Source organism: Nyctereutes procyonoides, unplaced genomic scaffold, assembly GCF_905146905.1.
Source record: "Nyctereutes procyonoides isolate TBG_1078 unplaced genomic scaffold, NYPRO_anot_genome, whole genome shotgun sequence".
Taxonomy (NCBI): Eukaryota; Metazoa; Chordata; class Mammalia; order Carnivora; family Canidae; genus Nyctereutes; species Nyctereutes procyonoides.
Genome location: NW_026575052.1, coordinates 30,021,598 through 30,037,435, shown reverse-complemented (window position 1 = coordinate 30,037,435; position 15,838 = coordinate 30,021,598). Strand labels below are relative to the sequence as shown.

At 49.2% G+C, this 15,838-nt stretch overlaps 1 protein-coding gene across 2 annotated transcripts in view; it reads right to left on the bottom strand.

Moving 5' to 3' along the window:
• ZNF366 (zinc finger protein 366) overlaps positions 1-8,464 on the bottom strand; it is a 69,681-nt gene extending 61,217 nt beyond the window's left edge. For both annotated transcript variants that reach the window (XR_008665369.1, XM_055332921.1), the window contains exon 1: positions 8,332-8,464. The gene's annotated coding sequence lies outside the window, so the exon portion shown is untranslated. The remainder of the gene's footprint in view (positions 1-8,331) is intronic.
• Positions 8,465-15,838: the final 7,374 nt, after the last annotated feature.

Sequence of the window (15,838 nt, the reverse complement as noted above, 5' to 3'; positions counted from 1 at the left end):
GGGGTAGGTTGTGTCTGTGTGTGCGTGTGTGCATGTTTATACACATCTGTGCAACGCTCAGGTGCCATCAACAGCAGAAATAGCACTTTAGTAAGGAAACCAGATCCCCTTTCCCCCAAATCCATAGTGGTTGAAAGACAAATGAGTCTGGCACTTCATGTCCTAATCATTCTGGGTGGGATGTGCTCATGGTTTAAGGTCCTTCCCAGCTTCGTGTGTTAAATATGTGATGCCAACATTCCTCACTTAGGAGGGTCCGAAGGAACACAAAGGAGCCAGTGTAAGCCATTGGAAAGAGTGGGATGTCCGAGCACTTAGAGGTTGTGAAGATGCACTAAATAGGATTGCCTTCTTCAAAATGGTGTAGTATTGGGCTGTGTACCTTCTCTTCCTAAAACTGAGCTCTCCACTCCTTCTCCAACATACCTATTCAGACCTGGGGCCCAGGCTGCAGCCAGGGGATAAGAACTCTATCCCTGGGGACCTAGACAGAGCCAGAGGTGGGCCCCTGTGCTCAGGTGGGACTGGGTGGCAGGAGCGCCTTGGAGATGCTTCCTGAGTGCCAAGGAAGATGAGGCTCCTTACCCACCTCTCTAAAAAAACCTGGTAGGAGAAGGGATCCTGCATATATCTGTGAGTAACTGTGGAGCTTTCTGAACGTTCCCCACCCTAAAAGCTCAAGGTCTAGTACAGTTCCCCTTAGCACCTTAAAAGTGTTCAACGTGTATATAAATATTTTTAGGAGAATGCTACAAGATCTCTCTTTGTCTTTCTTTTTTTGACTGGAAGAGACCTGTGTATGGGGTGTGGGGTGGGTGGGGGGCCAGGGGAGGGAGGACCCGCTATGCTGGGGGGGAAGAAAGCTGCCTGAACTGGAAAAACAGCAAGAAACAAAGTGGTGGCGTGTCGCAGTGGGTGTTCCATAAAGTGGAGTTGAAAACGTGAAGTTCTTCGTCTCCCTGCACTTCCTGTGGAAGAAGGCCAGAGGGCCGTGATTAAGGGGGAGAAGCCACCATCTCCATCCAGGCAGAGGCCTGGATGAAGCAAACCAGAGGCGATTCCGGTCCTCTCCCTCGCTCTCTTCCGGCCCTGCTTCCTTTCCCCACCCCGCCAACAATACCCCCTCTTGATTTCTGTTCTAGGACAGAACGGTGAGTCCCTATGAAAAGGAAACTTTAAGGATTCTTTCCACGGAGTTTTCTAACTGGGAGGAATGAGGCGTGTGTGCTGGCATCTGCTCCTTGGCAGTGATGCTGGAGACCCTGAAGGGCCTCCCCCACCCCGCCCTGAGGCCGACTCAAGGCAGGTAGAAGGGTCTCTTGTCCCCCATTCTCCAGCGTTCAAAGGAAGCAGCTGATAGAGTACCTCTTCTTCCTGGAAGGACTCTGAGGTTACTCTCTCTGGTGTGGTTACCTTAAATTTTTTTCAAGCTGCTGAAAAGCTGAGTGCCTTCTGGGGCTGATGTCACCCTCAATACTTGTCACTCCCCCTGCTGGGACTTCCTTTCCCTGAAGCTAGCAGCTTGTGAAATAGGCAGATGCTAGGCCCCCTCCCCAGCTTCACTAGAAGGGCTAGGGATCTGCCCCCAGATGATTCTGATGTCTGGTGCTCAGAACACACTTGAAAGACAATACCCCAGACCTTTCCTCTCTGAGATTATCAGGTCCCTTGGTGTCGAGTCCACCTGCTTGGTGAGATCACAGAAATCATGCGAAAGAAAGAAAGAAAGAAAGAAAGAAAGAAAGAAAGAAAGAAAGAAAGAAAGAAATCATGCTTCATGTGGCTCAGAGCCGAATAAACTCCAGACTTGTCCGATAACCACCGCAAATCACTCTCCAAGAGGGAGTTACGCGGTCTTGGATAAGGTCAAGGTCAGCAAATGGCTTTGTAAGTCTTTTGAACAGGGATCGACATTCTGAATTCACTCTGTATACAGTAGGTCAAAACCCTAAGGTAGTGCTGCCCAAACTTGAATGTGTACCTTAATCACATGGAGATCACGTTGAGATACTGAGTCTGACTCAGGAGGTCTGGGGCTAGGGTGGGGGGGGGCTGGGAGTTCGCTTCCCTCACAAACTCCCAGGTGATGCTGTGCTGCTGACTCTTGGGCTACATGCAAGGAGCCTTGAGAGATATTTAAGTCTTGAAAAATATTATTAGGTGCAGATAACATTTTCTCCTTCATGAGAAACCCGGCACAAGCAACGTCAATTTAGTGACCTTACGTGAATCACGTACTTTGTCTAGTTAATCTGTTAAACGAGGTGGCTGTCTTTCTTCATTTCTGAAATGAGAGCAAGAAAGCGCTTACTTCCGCGAAGGGGAAGCTGGAGTGGAATGATGCACAGTTCTGAGCAGGCCCCAAACTTGGAAGCGGCTCCCCCATGAATGTTGCCAGTCGGGGGGGGGGTTGCCCATTGTCCCATTCGGTGCCCATGACCATCACAGAACAAGGTACAGGTAAGGCCACAGCAGAGCACAGAGAAATAGGAGGCTGGGTCAGAATTGCCTTTTGTGCTCTGGTGTGTGGCTTTATCAATGCACAGAAAGAGCTTTTTCATTTTCTTCTACAAATAACAGAAGCCTGAGACCCGTGGGCCCCTTGTTGTTATTATATTTATATTTATATTATATTTACCACCTTCAGTTGGCCGAGTAAGTGCAGACCTGCCTCAAAGCATGTTTGTTCATTTGATTGTCTCCACTGCCTACTTACATAAAGGAAAGGGTATTGTGCACACGAGGAGATCACATTTCCCTCCCTGAATTCACCCTGCTGTGTTTGTGTGAACTCAGCCCCAGTGGCATCCCTTGACGTGAATTTACAAGCCTGCCTATAAAAAGCAGAGAACACTGAGCACTGCCCTCAAGGCTGACTTTCAGCTCCCAGCTCCTTCAGGCAAGGAAAAGCAAATGACCTCTCCCCTTCTCTCCCTACCCTGCTGTCCCTCTCTGTCCCTCCCAGCTGCTCTCCTTCTCTCTCCCTCTCTACCCCACCCCCACCCCTGCCTCTCCAAAAAGAATTTGCTAACCCATCATCTGCCCAGAGAACAAACGGAAAATAAAATGGCAACCAACAGCCTTCTTTGTGGATCTGATAAATGTTCATCTCCCACGAGCGAGTAGATGGGGTCCTTGCCAAGATGACACATTAATATACATAAGTGCAGCAGCCCCACGTGCATGCTGGGGGAATAAGCCATAATCACAGGCAACCCAGGCAGCGAATAACTATGTCAGGCTGGCAGTTTGCCATTGTCTAGACCCTAAAAAAGTTTGACTTTTTTTACTACTAATGACTGCATTTAGCTTTATATAAAGATGGCAATCTCACTCTATTGCCCCATTACGTATTATCTATTCAGCAAGTATTTATTGTGCGTCTACTATATGGCATGTGCTATTCTAGGCCCTGAGCACATGGCAGTGAACAAATGAGGGCCCTGTCCTCATGGCGCCTATTTTCTAGTGAACTCATTTGTTAACGCATATCTCCTGTTGAAGACGCGTTCTTATCCTTTTATCTAAATGCCTTGGTTTTTATCTAAAAGTATTTGGTATTTGAATAGTCAAAAAAGAGCAGCCATTATTAGGCTAGCTGTTTCCAGGAGCGCACATCAAAATATTTGTTGTCTCTCTGTTCACCTTGGATGGAGACCCGCATCCATTGCTTCTCTACTTAATTCAGTATAAACATATGAGAAGAAAATTCACTGATTTAGGTAGAAACAAACTCAGGGAAATCAGAACAACTTTTTCTTTAAGTTGCAGATTTTTCTTATAATTAAAGCAGATGGAACATGGCTCATGAGTGCTGGTTTTTCAAACACCATTGTCATTCTTTTGCCTTTCCATGTCACCATTAATTTAGGGACAAGGCTCTAAATGTCTAAAGCCTATTTTAATAGGCTATTTTAATAGGCTCAGCAAGCATACACTGTAGAAGTATAAAAACAAAAACCTTATGAGAGTAGCAATAATTTTTAAAACTTGAATAGAAAAAGTTGGCATCTGTTTTTCTTTTTTTTAAGATTTTATTTATTTACCTGAGAGAGAAAGAGAGCATGAACGAGGGGAAGGGCAGAGGGAGAAGCAGACTCCCTGCTGAGCAGAGAGCCCGATGGAGGGCTCGATTGCAGGACCCTGAGATCATGACCCAAGCTGAATGCAGACGCTTAACCGAACGAGCCACCCAGGTGCCCTAGTACCTGTTTTTCTTGACTAAATAAACAATGCATGCTCACTATAAGATGAAAAAAATATAGAAATGCATAAAATCAAAAAGTGCTATGCATGCAGCATTATGGTATTGATGTGCCTAAGTAATTGCTCTTTTTATGATTTATGTATGGTTATAGAACACGGACGAGTATCATCAGATTGCTTGACTGGCTAGCGTATTTCTTACTTTAGAACACTAAGAGCTTCTAGAATAATGATTGATAAATTCAAAACTGATTTCTACAGAGAATATCCAACGCTGAATAGAAATTCCACTTAGAAGCATGGCCTTTACATTTTTATTTAATGTCAGTGCCATCCTCAGGGAAACAGAACAGGACGCTTACCCCTTGTTTTAGAGGCTCATAGGATGTCAGTATCTGGATCTCATAGGTCATCCGGGGCAGAGGGGAGGGGAGGGTACACAAGCTCCCAGGTGAATTTTGATGCGCACCGAACACACAGAGACCACCCTGAGAATTACCAATTTGGTCTGACTCTCTATCCTTTTGTAGACAAGAAATCTGGAGTCCAAGCGAGTGAAGAAACCTTTCAGGTCACGTGTGTAGGGGATGGAAGAGGTCAGACGAGAAGAGAGCACGGAGTCCTAGCCTGCTCTTTGTCCTACTGCACTAAAGCCACGTTAGAAGACACCTTTCACACATTAGTGTAGAACAACCCTACTTCAACGTGGTCTCCAAAGATTAGGTTTTCTAACAAGCCTTTATTGTGTTAGAAACTCTGATTCCAACAAAAGAACCTCGAGTCTCCCGTTATTAGTGAGACTTCTGGTCGTTGTTGCGGTTGTACGTTTTCTTCGGGAAAGTAGAGAGGGAAGTTTAACCAAGATCTAGGCTGAAGTATCATTATTACTTGACGGATTAATCAGCACGTACGTTGTAAAGTTTAGGGTGAGAGAAAAACAGCAGTTGGAGGAGCCACACCCCCACCCACCCACCTCCAGCCACACACACACCACCGTGATAATGACGTTCTTATTATCCTTGTGAAGCTAAGTGGCTCTTTACGAAAATGTTCAGGGAGAGAGATCACGGAGTACACCGCCCTCGGTAGGGAGACAGCGTGTCATTTCAAGCCCTTTCTGTGTGGCTGAGTCACGGAATTGCCACGATGGTCTCCAGAGAACGTGTCTCCGGCCCTCCACGGCCAGGGGAAAGGTCACCAACGACACAGAGCGCAACAGTTTGGGGAAGTAGGTCAGAGGGAGAGAGAAACATCTACAGTGGAATTGCAGCCTCTTCGAACACGGACCGAGGCTGAAAACTTTTATTCCAAGGCAACCTTTCCCCTGCGCTGAGCTCGTGGGACACAGCTGGCATTTTAATGAGGCTGAACCTGATGTTTCTGCCATGAGCGGAGATGAACGTCAAAACATTCAACTCTGCCTTCCTTGATTTTACAAGAATTTGGGGTTCAGGATACCTTAACTCAACGTGTGCCCGATTCTCAAGCCCCGAGGAACGGTTTTGCTCTGATAGACCTTGGCACAGTATTGACCGAATATAATGACATGCATTGCGGAAGGTGTACTCTCTTCTGGACGTTGAAAACTAGACAGTGCCCTTAAGTGACGTACGACTTAAAAAAAATTACAGCCGACACTGATTGACTCCTGCCCCTTGCCATGCATTGTCCGCATTGCCCGTAAGCGCCCCGGTTGGTGGCATTACATAACATAATCCTACTGAAGCCTCCCCGGTCTGTGACGTGGGTGCAGGTTTATGCTTGAGGAAGATGCGGCTTAGGGGGGTGAACAAGCTGTCCCAAGCCCCATAGTCAGCAAGTGACAAAGCTGGAATCAAACCCAAATTCGTAGGACAACAAAGTCTACACATTCGATGCTCTGCTTACTCTCATTCGATTCGCATCCCAGCACAAAGGCCTACAGGACACGTCCTAATATAATTTAACATTTACTCGACAAATTTGTGGATTAGACGCACAGTCTGGGCATGCATTAATGAAAACCTCTGCATCAAATTTTGAATCATTCCAAGCTGGAGTTCCCCTGATGATATCACAAAAGAGCCTCGGATGACCCCGAAGAAGAGTCACACAGTGGAAGTTTCCACAAATGCCAACTCCTTGGAGTTGAGTGGAGACAGATTGGTAGCAACTAGACTAAATGAGTCAATGGCTTTTTTCTTTAGGTGGCTGAAGTGTTTCGCCTCAGCATCAAACAAATACTCTCATTGCAAATGCTTAACAACTCAAGGGGAAATAATATATATTTTTTTCTTTTAAAGAAGAGAACATATCCTAGGCTCCTTAATCTCAGACCACAGTGAACACGCGTGCTAGAAGTGTGGCTGGTTGCTGCACCATTGTCATCATACCCACCTTTTGTCCTGCTCGTCTTTAGACCGTGTGACCCTGTTGTCATTTTTTTTGTCATACTGTATTGCATCTGATGATTTTGTTCAATAACCAAAACCACAGAGCATTCTATGCTGTTGCTTTAATCGAGCACAAAATCAAATATGTTGTCAAGAAAGAAATGAAACCGAAAGAAGCAAGTCAAGATCGCAACCCAGAGTTTTCTACCCTTGTCACAGTTGCTGATAAAAGATGCAAAATGCCCAAGTTGGTCAGTCCTGGCTACCTTTTGACCTGAAGATCCGTGAAACGAGGAGGCTAGGATAAGAGATGGGAGGGCTGGAGAGCACTTCCAAGCCTTACTAGAATAATTTCATATCCTCAAGGAGGCAAATGCTTAATCACGTCTCTCTCACAATGCTCATTTTACAGTGCTCATTAGGAAAGCCTCTTGAAAAAAGAAGACGAAAGAAGAAGTCTGACTAAAGAAACAAAACTGACATTACAGCCTGCCTGTAGCATATTTTCTCAGTCTTATTAAGATGATGGCTCAGTTTTGAGTAAAGACTAATTACTTGATTGTGGTTAATAGGCAGTCTGGCCAAATTAATTTATAAATGAGAGACCGGTTGCTTGTTTTTTTTTTTTTTTAATCATACTACTCACTTCCCAGGTTCCTTGTCTCCCTAAATTTCATAGAAATGAATACTTTAAAACCTGCATGATCCGTGTCTTTCACCCATTCAACACCTCCCTGAATTAAGTGCTTGCTATTAGTAAATACACACACTCTTTCCGAGTGGCCTCGCTGTCCTAGCTTTGACAACATACCCTTGCTCCCTGGTGGCTTGCCACGATGGGTTCTTGTTAACATCATCCTTTCTGACAAATTCAACTGAAGCAAGTCTGACTTTTAAAAACTAGTTGTGTGTGTAAGCTTGACCAGTCTGCTGTGTTCTATTTGGTGCTTGGAAAACCAGGTGCCGGGTGCGCACTTCTCAATTGCGTCGGTAGCTTAGTTTCTCGCTCCTACTGTCAGAAGAGATCTGTTTTAATCCTATTCCAGTCACGTGTTCTTTCCCAAAACTAATGCTCTAAGCCCCCCAAATCTTTGCCTTCAGTTTGTAGGGCAGATGACATCTTCCACTGACAGTGGGTACTACATCCACACTCCATCCACGTGTGGCCCCTGAACACAGAAGCACCCCCGTGCAGTACGATTCGCACTGACTTTCTTTTCCTTCTCCTCCAGCCTCAGTGATGCAGAATAACAGTTATAAATCAACATTCTTTTTTCTGGGGGTGGGGGTGGCCTTGAATGGGAAGAAAAGAACAAGAGAAGGCCACCCTCAATCTAGACAACACATAACAAAAGCCCTAGAGCAAACCACAGTTCTTAGCAGACACCCTCCTAAGTTTCCCAGGACCCAGCACTGAGGAAGCCTGAGTCCTCCAGCGAGACGCATCGCACACTTCAGTGGCTTCTGGTCCACCCAGCTGCGTTATCTGCACCAAAAAATCACATTTAACGACCTGTCCTCCTTAGCCCCCAGTGCAATTTTATTTCCAGTTCTCTCAGCCTCAGCTCTACAAAGCAACAGTATTCTCTTAAAAAAAAAAAAAAGTATAAGCTTAAATTCTGGGCCATCCATCAGTCCTCCCCTTTGATTAAGGATCACACCCGGCCAGGTGTTTTCTGCTGGAGGCGCCCACGGTGGTATCCATCCCAGGGACATTGAAATGGAAGGACAAACGATTGCATGGGTGACTTACCAGCTCCTGAGTTTGAATGGCTGCAGCCCCAGTGCTTTACCTGATCCCTGGCTCTCTGTCTCTCTCCCTCTCTCTCTCTCCCTCTTTCTCTCGTGTACAGATTGCAGGGAACTTAAAGAACTCGCGGGGACAATGTTTCAAATGACTTAAGAAGGAGAACAGGAACAATACTTCGTTCTCTTTTTCTCAGATGAGTACCTTCGGGAAGAAGGAAGGAAGGGAGGGGAGAGGGAGGAAGTCAACAACCCTTTGCTTTCCTGAAAAAAAATAAGGAAACAGAAGATAGACATCTCATTTTCTCTTAAACAAAATGTTGGAAGGGGCAAAGAAAAAAAAAATCTTTGAAAAAAAGGAATTCCTCAAATATGCTCCCCCCCCCCAAGAGGTTTACAGAGATGAAAAGCCCTACTGGCCCGGCCTGTCCAAACAAATGGTGAAATGGTGTTCCAGAAAGGCCGGCTCTCCTGAGCCTGCAGCCTCTGGTATCTGGTTTGCAGAACTGATTTGGCCAAAGGGGAACAAAGCATGTCATGCTGCCTGCGAGCCAAGGCCCCTTCGTCTGTCGTGCCAGGCGAGGTGGCCCTCGGGGCCGCGCGCTGTGGACCCGGGTCCCAGGGCTCTGCGGGGACATAGCTCCGCACTGGCCACCCAGCCCCAGGCCCAGGGCCGTGCCGGCCTCCCGCCTCTGCTGATGTTTCCAGAAAGGGGAGGAAAACCCGAACAGCCCCTGGCCACTCTGCCGTCGGGCCGGTCACCTCGGGCTGGACTTAGTCTCTCCTGGAGAAAGCGGACCAGCGATTTCTCCCTCGTTCTCAAAATGCTGGGAAGCTGCCGGGGTGGGCCAGGCCCGCCAGCTCCTGGGGGGGGGGGACGGGGGCTCCACCCACGGCAGGTGCGGCCGCTGAGGGCGCCTGGCCTGCAGCCCCCCCCCCCCCCCAAGCCCGGGCCTCGTGGCCTCTGTTCATCTGCCTAAGGCAGCGGTCACCGCAAACAGGAACCAGCAGTCGCGCGGACCCTCGCGGCGGCCCAAGGAAAACCAGCCTGAAGGTGCTTCCTTCTTTCACTCCCAGAGGACAGACGGGGAGCAGGGAGCACCTGCCACCTCGGGGAGCAGGGAGCACCTGCCACTTCGACCAACCAGCGGCAGCAGTGAAAGTAGTTCAGGGACAGCGACCTTGAGATTGGGTCTCCCCAACAGACTTCTGTTGGGCTCTCTGCTGAACAGCGTTACTGTTTTATCCCCCCCCCCATTTATCTGTCCGTCCGTCCATCCGAGTGTGCGTGCCTCCAGCAGTGAGGTGGGACGGACGGTTATCACAGGCGGGCAAGAGCCGGGGCAGCCTCTTCCTTGCGTCCCTGTGGCACCGCCTCTGGCACAACATTTGGGTTTCTGGGGGGTCATCCAGCCCCATGTGCAGATGAGGAAACTCGCACCCAGGGACAAGTCTGTCCCACCTGCCCGGGTCACACGCCTCCCTGGGGAAACCCAACCTGCTGCCCTCTGCTGGCCTTCCCCTCTCCCCGGATCTGTGGGCCTGGGGAGGAGCACCCCAGTGGGAGTCTAAGGAGCAGGAGAAGGGTGGGAGAGAGTGGAGCCCAGGAGGAATAGGAATGATGGTGTCCTGAGGAGCCGCAATAGGACCAGGGATGACCTTCAAGTGCTCCTGAGGGTCAGGAAGCCCCCTGTGGGGATGTGCACCAGACGGTGGGGGTGGGGGTGAGCAGGGTGGAGGAGGAGGGGCAGGGGGAGGCGGGCAAGTGGGGAAGAGGGGGTGAGAGCAAGGAGGGGGGCATGGGGTGAGCTGGGAGGAGGGAGTGTGACTGGAGAGGAGGAGGGAGCGGGGAGGAGGAGGAGTGGCGAGGAGGGGGTGAGTGAGGAGGAGGGGGTGAGTGGGGAGGAGGGAGTGAGGGAGAGGAGGGGGGCGTGGGGGGAGCGGGGAGGAGGGGAAGTGGGGAGGAGGGGGGCACGGGGAGGAGGGAGAGTGGGGAGGAGGGGGTGAGCAAGGAGGAGGGTGAGCAGGGAGGAGGGGGAGCGGGGAGGAGGGTGTAGTGGGGAGGAGGGGAGCAGGGAGGAAAGGGAGCAGGGAGGAGGGGCGGGGGCAGTGGCCAGAGCAGAGAGCCCTGGGCTGCAGGAGTGAGGGCGTCCATCCCCAAGGGCCCTGGGCCCCCCCAGCGCGGCTCCCAGCTCCGCGCCCCCCACGACCTCAGGGTCCCCGGGTCCCCGCCCGCCGCCCCCACCGTGCTGCAGGCTGCAGGGCTCACCGGAGCGGGAGAGGATGCCAGGACCCCGTGACAGGGCCGGAGGAAGAGGCGGGAGACCTGGGAGGCAACCCGGCCAGGGCTCCCCTGGCTTCCCGTGGCCCCGGCCTGGTGCTGTCCGCTGACCCAGGATGGCCCTGCCCCAGCCGGCAGGTGAGGGTGCCCAGGGGGGCCTGGAGTATGACCCACGGTCGGTGCGGCCGTTCCCTCCCCGGGGTCACACGGGCCTCACACCTGCCCCTCGGTGTAGACGTGAGTGAACTGGCTTTGAACTTGAGGACCGATGTCGCGGGGCTGTGCTGTCCGTTTTGGTTTTCCTTGCCCCGAGGCTGGATGTGTGAGCCCCCCGCCCTCCAGGAGCACAGGTGGGGCGTCCATCCACCTTGTTTCTCGAGAGTATTTTACCTTGTGACGATGCCCCTATCCACACATGGCCTTCTGACGGTGGGTGCGGGTCGCCTCTGGTCTGGGAGCGTGGTCAGCGGCGGCCGGAGTCCCTGTCCTTGCTAGGTGTCTTCTACAAAGTCTGCCTAGGAATCCCCTCTCCAGGATGGTTGTCCATTAGTGGTTGACAACCTTTTGCTTGATTTGTGTTTTGCTTTTGGTGTCTTTGGCATCTGCGTCCTCTCACGTGGCATATTCTTTTTTTTTTTCTTTAATTCAAGTGAATTCAGTTGGTGGACATGATGCTGTTGGAGAACCTGGCAGAGCGACTTCCTCCCGCAGCCGGGGTGCTGGGGTGCTGCTCGGAGCCAGGCTCCATGGACTCCCCGTCTCCCCTCCTCATCCTGCAGAGAGCCACTCTGCTCCCCCCACTCCCGGCTTCTGGGGGACCCGCTATTTTGTCGTGTCTGTGCACGCGAGGGGGGGCTGGGTCCTGGGCCTGGGCCTGCTTCCACACCTCCCCGCTCTCCATGCCCTCTTCTCTTCGTGTGGCCAAGCCCCAACCTCCTCCAAGTCTCCACTCTCAAAACATGAGAACATTCATTTCTTTCCTCCTTTTTAGGTTTTTTTTTTTCCAGCATGCAAAAGTGATATGAAGAATTTAAGTTATTAAAGTCTTTTTTTATGGATCTAGTTTCCTCACTTAACAAGGGGGAATAATAACATCATAACACAATACCCAGTTTTCATAGCTTTAGGAATACAGAAGAAGAATAGTCCGTGTCTTTCGCATCCTTCGCAGGCACCAGGCACCACCCTAAACATGCGACAGGTCGTAACTCGGTCGTCGCAGTGTCCCAGGCAGTAGGGACTCCTACTGTGGTTTCCGTCCTTTTTTTTTTTTTTTTTTTTTTTGTGCAGTTAAGGAAACAGACATGGAGAAGTTCTCCTGCTCCCCCAATATCACATTAGTGAAGAGCTTCAGACCCAGGGCATGCTGGCCTAGAACCTCCCATTCTCTCTGCCACCAAGCTAACCCGCCCTGCCCTCTAAACAGACACTTCCTGTCACATGGTCAAAGCCCAGCGAAGGCCCCTTCCAATTGGAGAGTACCATGCTTTATAACAGAAAAGGTAAAAACGTGTGGTGCAGAGGCTCCTTCTGGGATCACGTCGTGAGCGTGTCCTTCCCTTCACAGGGAAGACCCTGTGCTAGATGCGCTCCGTGGGCATCTTTATTGGACTCATCCAACAGGCTGAGCGGATTGTACCTGCGTGTAGGTAACGACAGCTGGGGCAGCGCCCCGCAAAGGACATCTAGGAGTTAGGCGAGCCGATGGTCAGTGCTAGATCCGGATGAAAGGTCAGGGGAAGCCCCCCTTGGAAAATGACGCATAAAAGGCAGGCAGAGCCGGCGAGTGTCCAGCCAGGGTGGGGAGGTGGCGGCTTATGCGGGGAGCAGCCTGGTAGGCCTGAGTTCAGATTCTCACCTTGATGTTGAGACGGTTGGGAAACCATGGAGGATTGCGCAAAGGGGGATGATCTAACCAGATTTGCATTTCAGAAAGCCTAGTTTGGCCACTGTGCACAGAATGGATTTCAGAGGAGCAGGAGCAAAGTCTAGTCTATGCCTGATCACACCATAAAGAGCTTATTGGGAGATGCAGGTGGCACGTTCATGCCGAGAGAGGCCCCGGGATGGTAACAGGCGAGAGCTGTGCTGATTTGTTGTGGGACAGGAGCGGGCTGGAAAATCAGTATCGATGGTGCCTGGCACACAATCAGCTGGCTTATAGAAGGCTCATGTCTCTGAACAGCAACACCTTCTATCACATCCCCACCCTCATGCTCAACCTGCGGGACCCCCAAAGCCGAGTTCCTACCTGCCTTGCTGCACCCCAGCCTCCTGGTGTGCCTATCTTGCTGTCACCATCCTGCCTCAGTTCCTTAACACTCACCCAGCACTTGGCCTCTAGCGCACACCCAGGGCTGTCGCTGAAAAGGCATCAGACCTGGCTCCGGAGTGGAGAGTTGGACGGATGGGAGTCGGACTCAGGGTTCGAACTGGTGTTGGGGGAAAATGTGCTCTCGGTATTCCACGTTAGAGCCCAGGCTGAAGTTCTCTATGGAAAAATCTGTTATATGTGATAGATTGGCAGCATTGTGAGTTAGCTCCGGCGTGTAATGGGTCTTATGGACTGGCCTGTGAACTTAATCCCCACGGACCATGTGCTTTCTATGGGGAAGTGCGTTCTGGGCTCCAAAAATCTGATACAACGCAAATGGGCATTTTTAATTTAAGGAATGGCAGTAGTTGTGTTAAATAGCAAGTGGGCTCCTTGTTTTGCTGGAGGTGGGCAAGCATTCTCCTCCAGGACTCATTTCCACAATTCAGTAGAGCTCATCCTTTCAGTCTTCCTCCAGAAGGGTTACAAAGGCCTCCCCTTCACCCCCACCTACGTATTCTCTCCTAAAATTGTATATGGCTGTGACACACAAGGGACAAGAAATAACCTTCTTTATAATTATAAATTGAATATGATAAAGCTGGCTTAACAGTTCTATATCATTTTTCGTGGCTTTCGGGCCCTTCCTTAGTTTGTAACTCTTAACAGTTCTAGGAAAAACACTGAGACTTGATATATGTGGGCTGATTCGTGGTCCCCTCAGTGGTGCTGGTCGTGCTCGTGGCTCAGGGTCCTCAGTGCCAGATTCTGCATGGGAATATCTGGCAAATATTCCAAGAGCACAGTGACTGATGCCCAGATCTCTGGTTATCCTTGTCGTCTCTACAGCCCTACGAAGGTAAGACCCAAGGTTGCTGCTCCTCTAAGAAAACCTACAACCTTTCTCATCTCCTGATCTTCTGGGTTTTGAATCACACTGGTGGCCAGGCTCTTCCCTCCCTTGACCCCGTTGCCACACATTTCAGCCTCCTTGAACCTAGGCCAATGATAAACCCAAATATTAAATGAACCGCAAACCAGTGCCCCCATGCGTTACACAAGAGGGTGTGGTGGGGAGCATGGCAAATTGAAGGGTCCGTATCTCATCTAAAGTGTTTTGTAAAAAAATAAATAAATAAATAAAAATAATAATAAAGTGTTTTGTGACCATATGAGAACATAGGCCTAATGTGACCAGGTTATCTTATTTTTTAAAACTTAGAAGTCTGAATTTTGATGCACCAATCTCTTGATTTTAAGATTTTAGAACTCAAAAGATTGTTTTTAAAAGATATCAAGGAATTATTAATTTGGGGGAGAGGCAATAATAGTATGGCGGTTTTACCTTTTAAACTTATAGGGAAGTATTAGCAGGTGACATGTGATTGGTTTTAAGATTCTACCAAAAAAAAAAAAAAGATTTTATGGGAGAAAGGAACCTAAATTTGATGCATTCAAAATATGTCTACAAGGTCTTTGATATTCCTTGCTTTAAGAGAAGATGGGGCCCAATTTTCTATCCTTTGAGGTGTAATCACTTAGACTTAGTAATTTGTTTCTAAAAATAGAATAAGGCAGATGTGCCAGGGAGGAACTTAGGAGACCGGTCACAAAGGCATTACAGTGTCCTCATTCGCTCTCTCTTAGATTGCTTGCTCTGGAGGAAGCAGTGCAGCTTCCATGTCATAAGGACACTTAGGTAACCTGTGGAAAGGGCCACATGAAGAGAAACCGAGGCCTTCTCTAACAGCCCTGTGAGTGTACCACTGTCACAGTGCATCACCCAGCCCAGGCAAGGCTTCTGAGCCAAATTCTGGTGATAGTCTCTTGAGAGCTCCTGAGCCAAATTACCCAGCTAAACTCTTCCTGAATAGCTGACCCATAGAATCTATGAAGTAATAAATATCTGTCCTTCCAAGCCGCTAGGTTTGGGGGAAATTTGTTACACCCTGAAAAATAATCAATACATTAGCACCGGAGAGGCTGCTGGTTTACTTTTGGCCTTAACTTTTCAAACCCAAAACCCCATGTGGGAATAGTTTCTGGTGGCAGTCACAGTTTGAGTCAAAGTCAACAAGGCTACTAACTGTTACACCCACATCCACCCCGCCACCAGACAAAGGGGGGCAACTTTAATGTAGTCACATACTGACTGCACTCTGCCTGGAATAGCTGAGAAGAGAATCTCCTAGTGACCCCTGGTGTGGACGTAACAGACTCCAAGAGCTCAGCTCACCATCTGTACCATTGATTCATTTCCTTATTTCTCTCCTACATCTGTCACTGAGTGGAGATGATGCTGTCTGGGGCAAGTTCTCCTTTTAGGTGTCTTTTTGGGGGATTGATTTCAAATTGTCAGTAGTTGGAAGACCACCAGCTAATTTGTCACATGTAGCAGCAAAATCTCCACTTGATATTGCAAGTGTTTGATGAATATCAGTTGATGCTTTGAAACCTAGATATGGGAAATAGTTTTTTAAAGAAAAAAAAGAATTAACCACTTTACTAAAAACATAATCTTAACTCAGAGACTAGTACAGACAACAGATAACAAATTTCATGGGAACCCAGACTTTGTGAGTTCATTCTTAAATCTCCAGCATCTAGAAGTTGCCTGGCACACAGAAATTGCTCGGTAGACATTGGTTCAATGAATGAATGGGTGAACGAATGAAAAGAAGCTCCATTGGAAGGGAGAGTGGTGTACCACCCATTAGGAGGCATTCTCCTCCGCCCTTCCTTCCCCTATCCCCTCTTGAGGGTCATCATCGCTGAGGTGCCTTTGAGGAGGCTAAGACTCCTTGAGAAACATGGTTTTAAATGCAAGGACCAAGAAGAACCCCTTGGGACGAGACATGAGGAGACCTGGCTCGCCATCCTTCCACTTTCTGGCCACAAGGTCTGGCAAGTAGGCTTCAC